At 39.5% G+C, this 10,049-nt stretch overlaps 1 long non-coding RNA gene across 2 annotated transcripts; it reads right to left on the reverse strand.

Moving 5' to 3' along the window:
• Positions 1 to 5,355: 5,355 nt before the first annotated feature.
• On the reverse strand, positions 5,356 to 6,874 carry LOC121051547. Of its 2 annotated transcripts, XR_005806073.1 has the most exons (4): positions 6,379 to 6,874; positions 6,215 to 6,288; positions 5,910 to 6,142; positions 5,356 to 5,792 (listed from the first exon to the last, which is right to left on the reverse strand). It is a non-coding gene; the product is annotated as an uncharacterized LOC121051547 (long non-coding RNA). The 2 variants fall into 2 exon arrangements; XR_005806072.1 differs by having other exon boundaries at positions 5,910 to 6,874.
• Positions 6,875 to 10,049: the final 3,175 nt, after the last annotated feature.

Genomic DNA, 10,049 nt, shown 5'->3' on the forward strand with positions numbered 1-10,049 from the left:
AAATATCAGTCTCAACCCAAAAGCAATGTTAATCCCATAGGTTATCAGAGCAATACTAATCCACTAGGTAACAAAGAAAACAGAAATAGAATGAGTACGCGGAAGCAATGTTGTTGGCTATGCCTCGACTCCATGTACGCCCGACCTCAACTAATTTCGCCTGCAAACTGGGCATTTGAAACCGAAGGGCCCAGGGGAAAGTAATTGAAAAACACGTTAGCGTGAGTGGACAAAAATAACGATTTTAAACCAAATGTATTTTATACTTTCCCACATTTAATTCTTTTTTAAAACAAAATTCCCGATGCATGCAATGATTAACGAAAATAAAACAAGAGGAGTTCCACTCATGAAAACCGACTAGCCCCGCTAGTCACATACGATTTAAAAGAAAAAGTTGGAACTCTGATACTCAAGGAAAAATAAGACCAGCCCCGCTGGTTAAACGAAAATCGAGCTAGCCCCGCTAGCTTAAGTAGTCAAGTGAGTAGGGGAAGGCGATAGCCATACAAGTGAGCCTCCCAGGCTTGGGTGATAGCCTCCCAGGCTAAAATACTCCCATAACTCCCGTAATATACCCTTACGCCACTATGTGTAGCGATAGGATACCGGGCTACAGAATTACTGTCACATAGACAGTAACCTGCGCCACAAAGGCGGAGGGCTACGGTGATCCCATCACCGCGCCACAAAGGCGGAAAATCAATGCTAGCAATGATAAGTCACCCAAAGTATGGCAACAGAAAATCCGAAAACCGTATAAATCCATAAAACTTCCCCAATTCTCGTAAATGAATTCCCAATGACGTGTCCCACACGCCAAGATAATCTCATCAATAAAATAAAATAAATAGGATATAAATAAGTATAAAGATTAATTTCCTTGAATCTCATAAAAATCTCAATTTACTGAATATAAATAAAATATAAATAGTATAAATCCGGGAATCCCATCGGTGATAAATAAATAAAGGAAAATAAGCATCATCCAATGACGTGACCCCGCACGCCATAAAACCATCAAATAAATCAATTAACCAAAACCGTTTCCGAAATGACCATAAGCTCGTGAAAGTAAATTGATAAATAACTTATAAATCTCGGGACTTATTAAATAAATGCATGCATCATTCTTTGAAAAATAAAAGTACACTCACAGTACTATTCCGACAATCACGTATACGAGTTCGTTCATCGAGCCAGAGCTCGGTACGACATCCTGTACACGATTATATTCCGTGAATAATTATTCAACAATTTAATACGATTCCTAAAATCAAATCCTCATAATTATATCTCCCATTCTCCTCGGATTCAACCCAAATTATACCACTAATACCAATTCGTTAATTTAAAGGTTCCAAGGCAGAACCGAGAGATATCCGACGGTCGGATCCTCATAATTCGATAATCGAAACCCTAACTTCAAAAAATTCATAATTAATTCCAAGCTTCTCCAAAAATTACCAAACTTCACATACAAGCTCTACAAAATTTATAGAATTTAATGGCCTTAAAACTGGAATTAAAACACTGCCCTACACACCTCCACGCGCCACCCACAGTGGCAGCGCGTGGGGCTCACGTGCCGGCGGCCACCACCTCCGATGGCCACCAGAAATCAACAATAGCTGCAAAACCACAGACCCAACAACATTCTCAACTACAACTTCTCTCAATTTTACCTTTAAACGTCCGGATTAAGCCCGTGAAGAAAACCCAGAAATGGTTTTCAGATCCCCTCTTCGATTCGACCTCTACACCGGAAATTGCAGCAAGAGGGGTTGGGGAAAACGTTCACCAGCTCGAGGAGTCCCTGCTGTCCACTTTTGTCAGTCGGAGGTGGTCGGAAACGATGGAATCGCCTCAAGGATCGAAATTGGACCCGGAAGGAACTTCACGTTGATTTGAGCTTTTCCGGCCAAATCGTTGCAAATCAAGGGCACCAGCGTGAAGGTGGGAAGGAGGCGAGTTTGTGGTGGCTTGGAACACGCCGGGGGACGGCCGGACGGCGTCGAATTGCAGCGAGGAAGCTGCTGCCCGAAGAGGAAGGGGGAGAGCGCGGGGAAGAAAGAGAGCTGGGGTGAGTTTCCGGAAATGGGAACCTACCTCGGTAATTTTTCCATATATATATATAATTTTTACCATGAACAGTAACTTTCACATTTTCGCGTAACTTTCGCATGCGAACTCCGATTTTTACGAACCACATATGCACGCGCTCGGTTTAACATCCTCTACAACTTTCGTGAAGAAAATTTTCTCAGATTTGACCCGAACAAAAAGTCAACTTTTAGGGCCACTAAAAGTATCGAAGCGATAGTAAAAGTGAAAATAGTTGTCGTTTACTGTCCAAATGACTAGTAAACGGATAAATTAAGATACGGGACGTTACATTCTCTCTCCCCCAGACTCTCTCTCTCTCTTACTGCCATGGCTGATCTGACACCCCACTTTCGGCTTCGGGCCAACACCTCGATCGATCCACCTCCGGCGTCACCAACAACCAAACCACAGATCCACCGATCCAAAGGCCCACAGCCACAACTCAGCCCCCAACTCATATCTGACTTCGAACCCAGCCCGAAACGACTCCACTGCAACGTCGCTGTCACCCTAAAAGACACCCCGACGACTCCTGCATCTGCCTCACAGTCCGGTGGGTGCCCAGATCAATTCTTGGGTGCCTAGAGGAGTTTTTTTGTTTTTTTTTTGTATAATGAGATTTTTTTTTTTTGTATTTTTTTTTTGTATCTGTAATGTATTCATTTTGGTTCATTTGAGGGCAATAATATGATTATTGGAGGGTACTAATATGATTATTAGGGCAATAATATGATTATTAGGAGGCAATAATTTGATTATTGGGTGGCAATAATTTAATTATTGGGGGGCAATAATATGATAATAAATTGATTAATTGTGCATGTAGTGTGTTCATTTTGGTTTTGGGAGTTCATACAATTAACTGGACAGCAATAATATGATTTTTGGGAGGCAATAATATGATTACTGAGGGGCAATAATATGATTACTGGGCATTATTGGGGGGTAATAAAATCAGACACAGGAATCCGGTCACCGATCCGATAGCCGGATTCGGGATTTCGGTCACCAATCGCCAGATTCCTGTAACCGGTCACTGGATTCATGTAACCGGTCGCCGGATTCCCCTCACCGGTCGCCGGAGTCCGTTGCCGGCCACTAGTCAACGGAGCACAGCATGGTGGAGGATGACTTTTCTCTCTAAGTGAGAAAGAAGGAGAGGGCAAAAAAGTCCTAAAAATAAATAAAAAGAATAAAAAAATAATTAATTGGGTAGTAGGGAAATAATCCCTTAGAGTGTTTTGGGTAAATGGGATTAAAAAACTGTTAGTGGAGCAAGTGGGCAATTTTGTTGTTAAAATTAGGTAAACGATCATTTTCCCTAATTGAAAATCTTACTTAAACTTGACTAATAAAATATACCACTTTCATTACCGAGTCCATTATATCGTTTCAAATGCAAATTCCATACCAATTCCTTATGAATTAAATCTGATTACATTTCCCTTAACAAAAACCAAAAGATAAATAGCCAGCAATTTCATTAATACTACGTGACCATAATTAAACCAAACCACCATTTGGTTAACCATTGCACCATATCACCATCACTACTCTTTTCCATTCGTTTAACCATTATCAATCCCGTTTCCACTACCATGCCAAAATTCCAATATATATAATTCAAGCAACACAAACTAATTTCACTTCAACAATTTTTTTGAAACCATATATTCACTGGTACAATAATGCAAGGCAAAATATATCCAACACTGAGATCTTTACCATTCTTCTTTGAGAAAATTATACAAACAGTACCTGAACTTAAGCCCATTCTAAACATTGGTACCTGACTATGCAAAACTATCACTTTGGTACCTGAAGTTTGAAACCTAACCTAACATTCATACACGTTGTCCATGATGGTGTTTTTTTTTTTTTTGAAAGAAGGCAGTAGCCAATATATTGATCAAAAGCCAGAATGACCCTTACATACCATTCCGCTGTCATCTATAGATAGACAAGAAGATGTGTTAGTACCCATAGTGGTACATAGAACTAGGTCACTCATTTGACATTAAATACAGCGAAATAGCATGAATCTTCCATCGGCACTACTCCAGAATATTCGCTAGAGGCACAAAAGTGCGTATCTCCCTAAAACAATTAGGGACTTATTGAAAGTAATAAAATTACTATCCTAGAGTTGGGCTTAGGGCTAAAAAAACCCTAGCATAAATAGAAGGCCCAATAGCCCCAAAGAGAAACGGCCCAATCCATGGCCCAGCAATACTGGAATGATCCAAGCCCAAAAACATCATCACACCCTCACATCAGAAGATGACATCGCCGCCACCGTGTTGTGACCCGTACCGCCACATCCCATGCTGCCTCAGCCTCCGCGACTCGTACCGCCGTGTTGCCATGGTACCACGCCACCTCGACCTAAGCAAACCGGCCTGCACCACTACGAACAAACGACGATGCAACGCACCAGATCAAAGCCTCCTCAAGCCAAACGTCTAACGTCGGTCCTGGAAACCCATGATGAAGCACTAATACCCACTGTGATTCAGAGACGACGCCAAGAGACTCCACCAAAACCAGCATACCGCAACCACAAGCGGAAACCTCTCTCCCATGAAAGCTCTTGGGCAAATAGCATCAATATCCCGTCCGGCAGCAGACCGCGGCAGGTCAGCTAGGCCAGAGGCCTGCAAAGACTTCCGGGTGCCACCGGACAGGGTTGATCTGCACGTACACGGACTCCGCCGGCCTTAAGAGTTTGCTCACGCTAGAAAGAAAACCTGCATAACTTTTTTTTCCGTAATTGTCCATGATGGTGTTAACTAACAATCCACGTGCTAAATTTAGAGGCGTATTTTGGTCATTTCGTTAACGAACCTTCTCCTTTGCATATCCCTTCTTCTTCTCCTCGTCTCCTTCATCTGGGTTTTGTCAGCTTGTGATTGGAAAATTCCAAAGCACTCGAACATACAAGAGCTCTCAAAACCAATCAAGCAAACATTCGATTAACCAGGAAGAGAAGAATGGATTTCAAAATCATGGGTTTGGATGCTCCAATCTTGACAGCATTGCAAGTTCATGAGGAAGTTTGTGCTACTCGCTACCGCCACCACATCTTCCCTCTAATCTTCATCTTCTCCAGCTGCCTGCTTCTCTTCCTCGTTTGGATTGAAATTTTCCAGAAGCAAAAGGCCTATATTTGGATTGACATTACAGAGAGAGATAAAAAAGGAAATTTGAATTTCAAGAAACAAAAACCCACTCAATTACACAACAACAAAATCCCTGAAAATTTATTGAACCAAATCCGAATCTGAACCAACAAAACAAGCCAAATTAATGAATCTCACACTTGTGTTTCTTCTGTTTGGAGCAACAAGGCCCAAACCAAGAGCCTTTTGGCACATTAACCAAGATGGGTCCTAGGCAAAACAGATGGTGCCCTGTGTCTCACCTGTCGCAAAGAAGAAGCTCCGCCGGTAAGTGGCCGGACCCACATTCCTCGCAGCAAACACCGTCGTTTTCAGATTCAGATCCACCATGGATTGCCATCTATGGCTTTAGGGCTCGGGTTCTCTTTCTCAGGGCCACAATTTTTGCTCTGTGATTTTTGTTTTTGGTCTCCCGATCTCTTTGTTAAAGAGGCCTTGGCGGTTGGCGGTGATCGATGTCTTCTTCATTCTCAGTCATCTTTGCCAGAGCTCAACTAGCATCCTTGCCTGCAAACATGGCGTAGGGACAGGTGTTGTTGGTGTAAAAAAAAATTGGTCTCATAATTTTTTTTGAAGTAAATTAAAAAAGAAAAAAAAGAAAAAAAAAGAGTTGGACTGAATTACCCCTCAAAATATGCCATGTGGTTAGCTAGTTAACGCCGTCATGAACGGAGTGTATCATTATTGGGTCGGGCTTCAAACTTGGAGTACCAAAGTGATAGTTTTGCATAGTCGGGTACTGAAGTTAATAGTGACCCTTAGTTCGGATATTGTTTGTATAATTTTCTCTTCTTCTTTTCCAATTTAGAAATTAATTCATTGGAACTGCATTCGACCACCATTAATCCTTTGGAATCCTAGCAGATAAATTACAATAAAAAATCAACCCATAGCGAATTTCGTAATCAAACTGAGTTTAAGCTTCTTACCAATCCTGAACATAAACCAAACTGACCTAGCAGCTCCACTCCTCCAAAACTTCCCAAATTCTCGATTCCAAATACTGAGGTTCACATAATTAAATAGTATACATTTATGGTTTCCAATTCACAATATCCCAAAGGTTCCAACCAAATGAAGGTACGAGACTTACCAAATCAAGAAGCCTAGAAAACTGACGGCGAAGTTGCGGTGGTTCACGTACCAGCGACGACGCGTACTTCGGCTCTGGTAGGAATTGAAGGTCGGGAATTGGGGCTTTGGTGAAAGAAGAAGTGTTGATTCTATTTCAGGAGGTGTTGGAGCTCCATTATGACCGTAGAGAGAAAATTGAAGGATTGCAGAAACCTAGCTCCGGCGATGGGGCGTGCTTCAGTTTCCCGGTGTTGGTTGGTGATCGAACTTCAGAGTCTTGAAGCCCAGATCAGCTTGAGTACATTGGCAGCAACGGTGAGTTGAGGGAGTCGCCCGAAATCGGAGATTAGGATTGAGCAAGGCGGCGAAAATTATGGTGGTTGAGTGCGGTGGCTAGGCCTGGTGTAAGCTGTCACTTCAGCCCGAGCTTGAGTCGTCGTCAGCTCCTCCTTCATTTGATGGTGACGATGACAAAAACCGGCAGCTGGAAGTGTTGTTTTCCTCAGTGGCAGTCCGCAGGTGAGAGAGAGAGATAGAGATTTCTTCCTTCAAATACTAAACGATGTGAAAAGTCAATTTTGCCCTTTTAAATCTCCGAAAACTTTGACATAGAAATAAACTTCGGTAGACCATAACTTATTCATATATACTCTGATTCTTGCGTGCCGCGTGGCCACGAATTTGATTTAACGTCCTCAACAACTTTCCAAAAGGCCAGTAGTTTCCTCAAATACTGAACCAAAGAAAAAGTAATCTTTTTAACCCACTAAAAGGTCAAAATTAAAGTAAAAAGGAAAACTCGATTAGTTTACCGTCCAAATGACCAATAAACGGGTAAGTTTAGGTACAAGTCATAACAAACTATACGGGTGAAAACTAACATCCTCAATTTTTTTTTTTTTTTTTGAAAAGGGCGGTTTGTGTCAATGCCCAAAACCTGGTGTAGGTGAGATTAAGTATCAAACGCCGAATTCGAGGTATGAGCATATAAATGTAAAATGAAATTAAAAAAAATACCAAATATTTTTCTTAAATCATCGAAAATAAAACATTTGATATAGCAAAAATCATATAAAGGTAAATTACATCTCGTTCTCTAGTCTAACTCGCTCATGTCTTCTGTAATTCTTTTTGAGTCTCGTAAACATAAGCAAAGTCTTGGTTGGTCCTCTCGATAAATGTGTCATACCCCGTAACCCACTTGAATAATAATCTATAGAGTTAAGCTTTTGCTCAGTAGGCCAGACATTTTTTTATCATTCTTAACTATGTAAGACAATCAAGTTATCAACCAATACTTTATAAATTATAGCAATTTGATGCATTGACTCCACTTAATTACCCGTAAGTCTGTATATCAAAACAAAAGAGCCTACACATCCCATACCGTGTATTTTACCAACCGGGGATGACCCTAAATGTTCTAATATATGATCTAATACCTGTAACGGTTCAATCCCTATGTCCCTTTTGTTAGTCATCTTGTTTACTCACGATCTTCAAATCTGAAACCCGATAAGATCGTTTTATCAACACTCTTTGTTGAAAATGGCATGACATAAACTAAACTACACAAAAGAATTCATTACTTTTGATCCAATTTGGATATCAACATCCTTCCACATACACCACTTTCAATTGCATACTCACAATGCCTCTCTATGTATTAAGTATGACAATTTAAATATCAATACTCGTAATATAATATTCAACATATGTTTTTATAGAAAACGAAAACATTCGAGATTTAAGTCAAGCAATGTCAAACAATTCACCGATTTCAATTATAATTCTATTTAATGTTTTAATAATGTTCTCCAAGAGACCCTATCCAGAAATCCAAGTTTTAGTGTTAATGCTACTCAAGATTAAGAATACTACGACAACCATTCTAAAATTTGTATCCTTCTGCTTATGAAACTGGTAGCACCACATTCAATCATGAAATTGAATCCTTATTCAATGACAGTCGCTAAAGTACTTCAAATCAACTCGATTAATTATTTTGAAATAGATTGACCAAATTCTCAAATTTACTAAGGATACCCAAATCCGTAATCCTGGTTCTTCCATACTTTCTAAAATCAGTATTACAATCAATTTCTACCTTTTCTTATAATGATCCAAGTCATCTAACACGTCTTGAATTCTTATTCAATAATAGTCGCCGCAACACTTCAATTCAAATAACCATTATCATCTAGAAATATATTTTTTTCTTTTAGATCTTCATAAATTACTATGGACACCCAAAATGCGTCTCCACCAATTTCTCTGTACCTTTAGATTCAATTATGTCATCATATGAAAATTGTGCTCCAAACACCAATCCAAACTCCAAGATAAAACTCAATCAATATGTTTCTTTGGTAATTCTTAATTCTACTCTGGACACCCAATTGTGATGGTCCATAATTTATTCGCAATTCAATACCATTTCGTTCAATAAATCTTAACAACTCAAATGCAGTTTATTTAAGCAATACTAGAAAATGTCTACATACCCGATGGGTATGAGAGTAGCGGGGAGTTGTAATTGTGAGAATGAGGAGTTTGAAATAGTTATTTTCTCTTATTTTATGTTTTTTTTTTATATTGTTTTACTTTGGTTTTTATGCTTTTGTCCTTGATGTTAAAATGTAATCCATGATATAGAGGTTTAAAAAAAAAAAAATTAGTTTTGGCTAACAACACATCTTCACTTAATAATAGTATAAATTTGTCAGAACAAACAATTACAACATGTTCCATAGTCCAAGGAAAATCCATAACGACCACTGGAACCAAATCTAGCGATGATAAGTACCTGTCAATCAAATAGTCACCCTTAAATATAAGGGGTACAAGTAATAGTATGAGGATTTAAAAAAGATTCACGAGGATTGGATTCCTTTTACTAGCAACGGTGCGAACCTAAGGAGAGCTAGAACATCCAAATGTACAATCATGAACCTAGAATCACAAGAAAATCTAGGCACATGGTGAGTATGTGCAAGATAGATTAGTGATTTAATTTTGGTTTTTGAATATAGTTTTGAATTGAAAACAACTAGATACTCAAATGTAACCTAAATTAATCTAAACTAAACTAGTGATCTAATGAAGGATTGTTAGGATTTGGATTGTCTACCATTAACCTCCCTTGCAAGTATTGATGCATTTCAATATGAATGAGAAAAAGGCTTATTCGACTTTTATATACGTATAATATTACTTTTTTAAATTAGTCGTCTACGCAGTGGGTTACATATAATAAATAACCCGACTCATTTAATAAACGGGTTTACTTTGTGTTGACGGGTTGACCCGCGGCCAACTTGATTTCTAATCTTGCGGGTTCAACCCGCTTTATTTCTTGTGGGTTTCAAGTCATGTAGAAATTGACAGCCTTATCTGCCCTCATTATACCAAAAAAAAAAAACCAGAACAACACAATTTACAAGCCCCGATTAGGAGCAAAGCCCGGAGCCGAACTCCCGTACTGGTGCGTGGAGTAGGACTTACAGAGGCTGCAATTATGACTATTAGATCGGTCCTAAATTCTTCAGGGAGCTCTTGGCTTGCAAGAGCATTTCGACGTAGAAAAGACAACAATAAATGTGAAGGAGATGAGGCCCGAGGTGGCAGTAATAAAGCATTTGCCCAAGAATTCAAGTATTGTGAGCTTGAAGGAGGATTGTGAAGATGACC

The sequence above is a fragment of the Rosa chinensis genome, chromosome 2, assembly GCF_002994745.2.
Source record: "Rosa chinensis cultivar Old Blush chromosome 2, RchiOBHm-V2, whole genome shotgun sequence".
NCBI lineage: Eukaryota > Viridiplantae > Streptophyta > Magnoliopsida > Rosales > Rosaceae > Rosa > Rosa chinensis.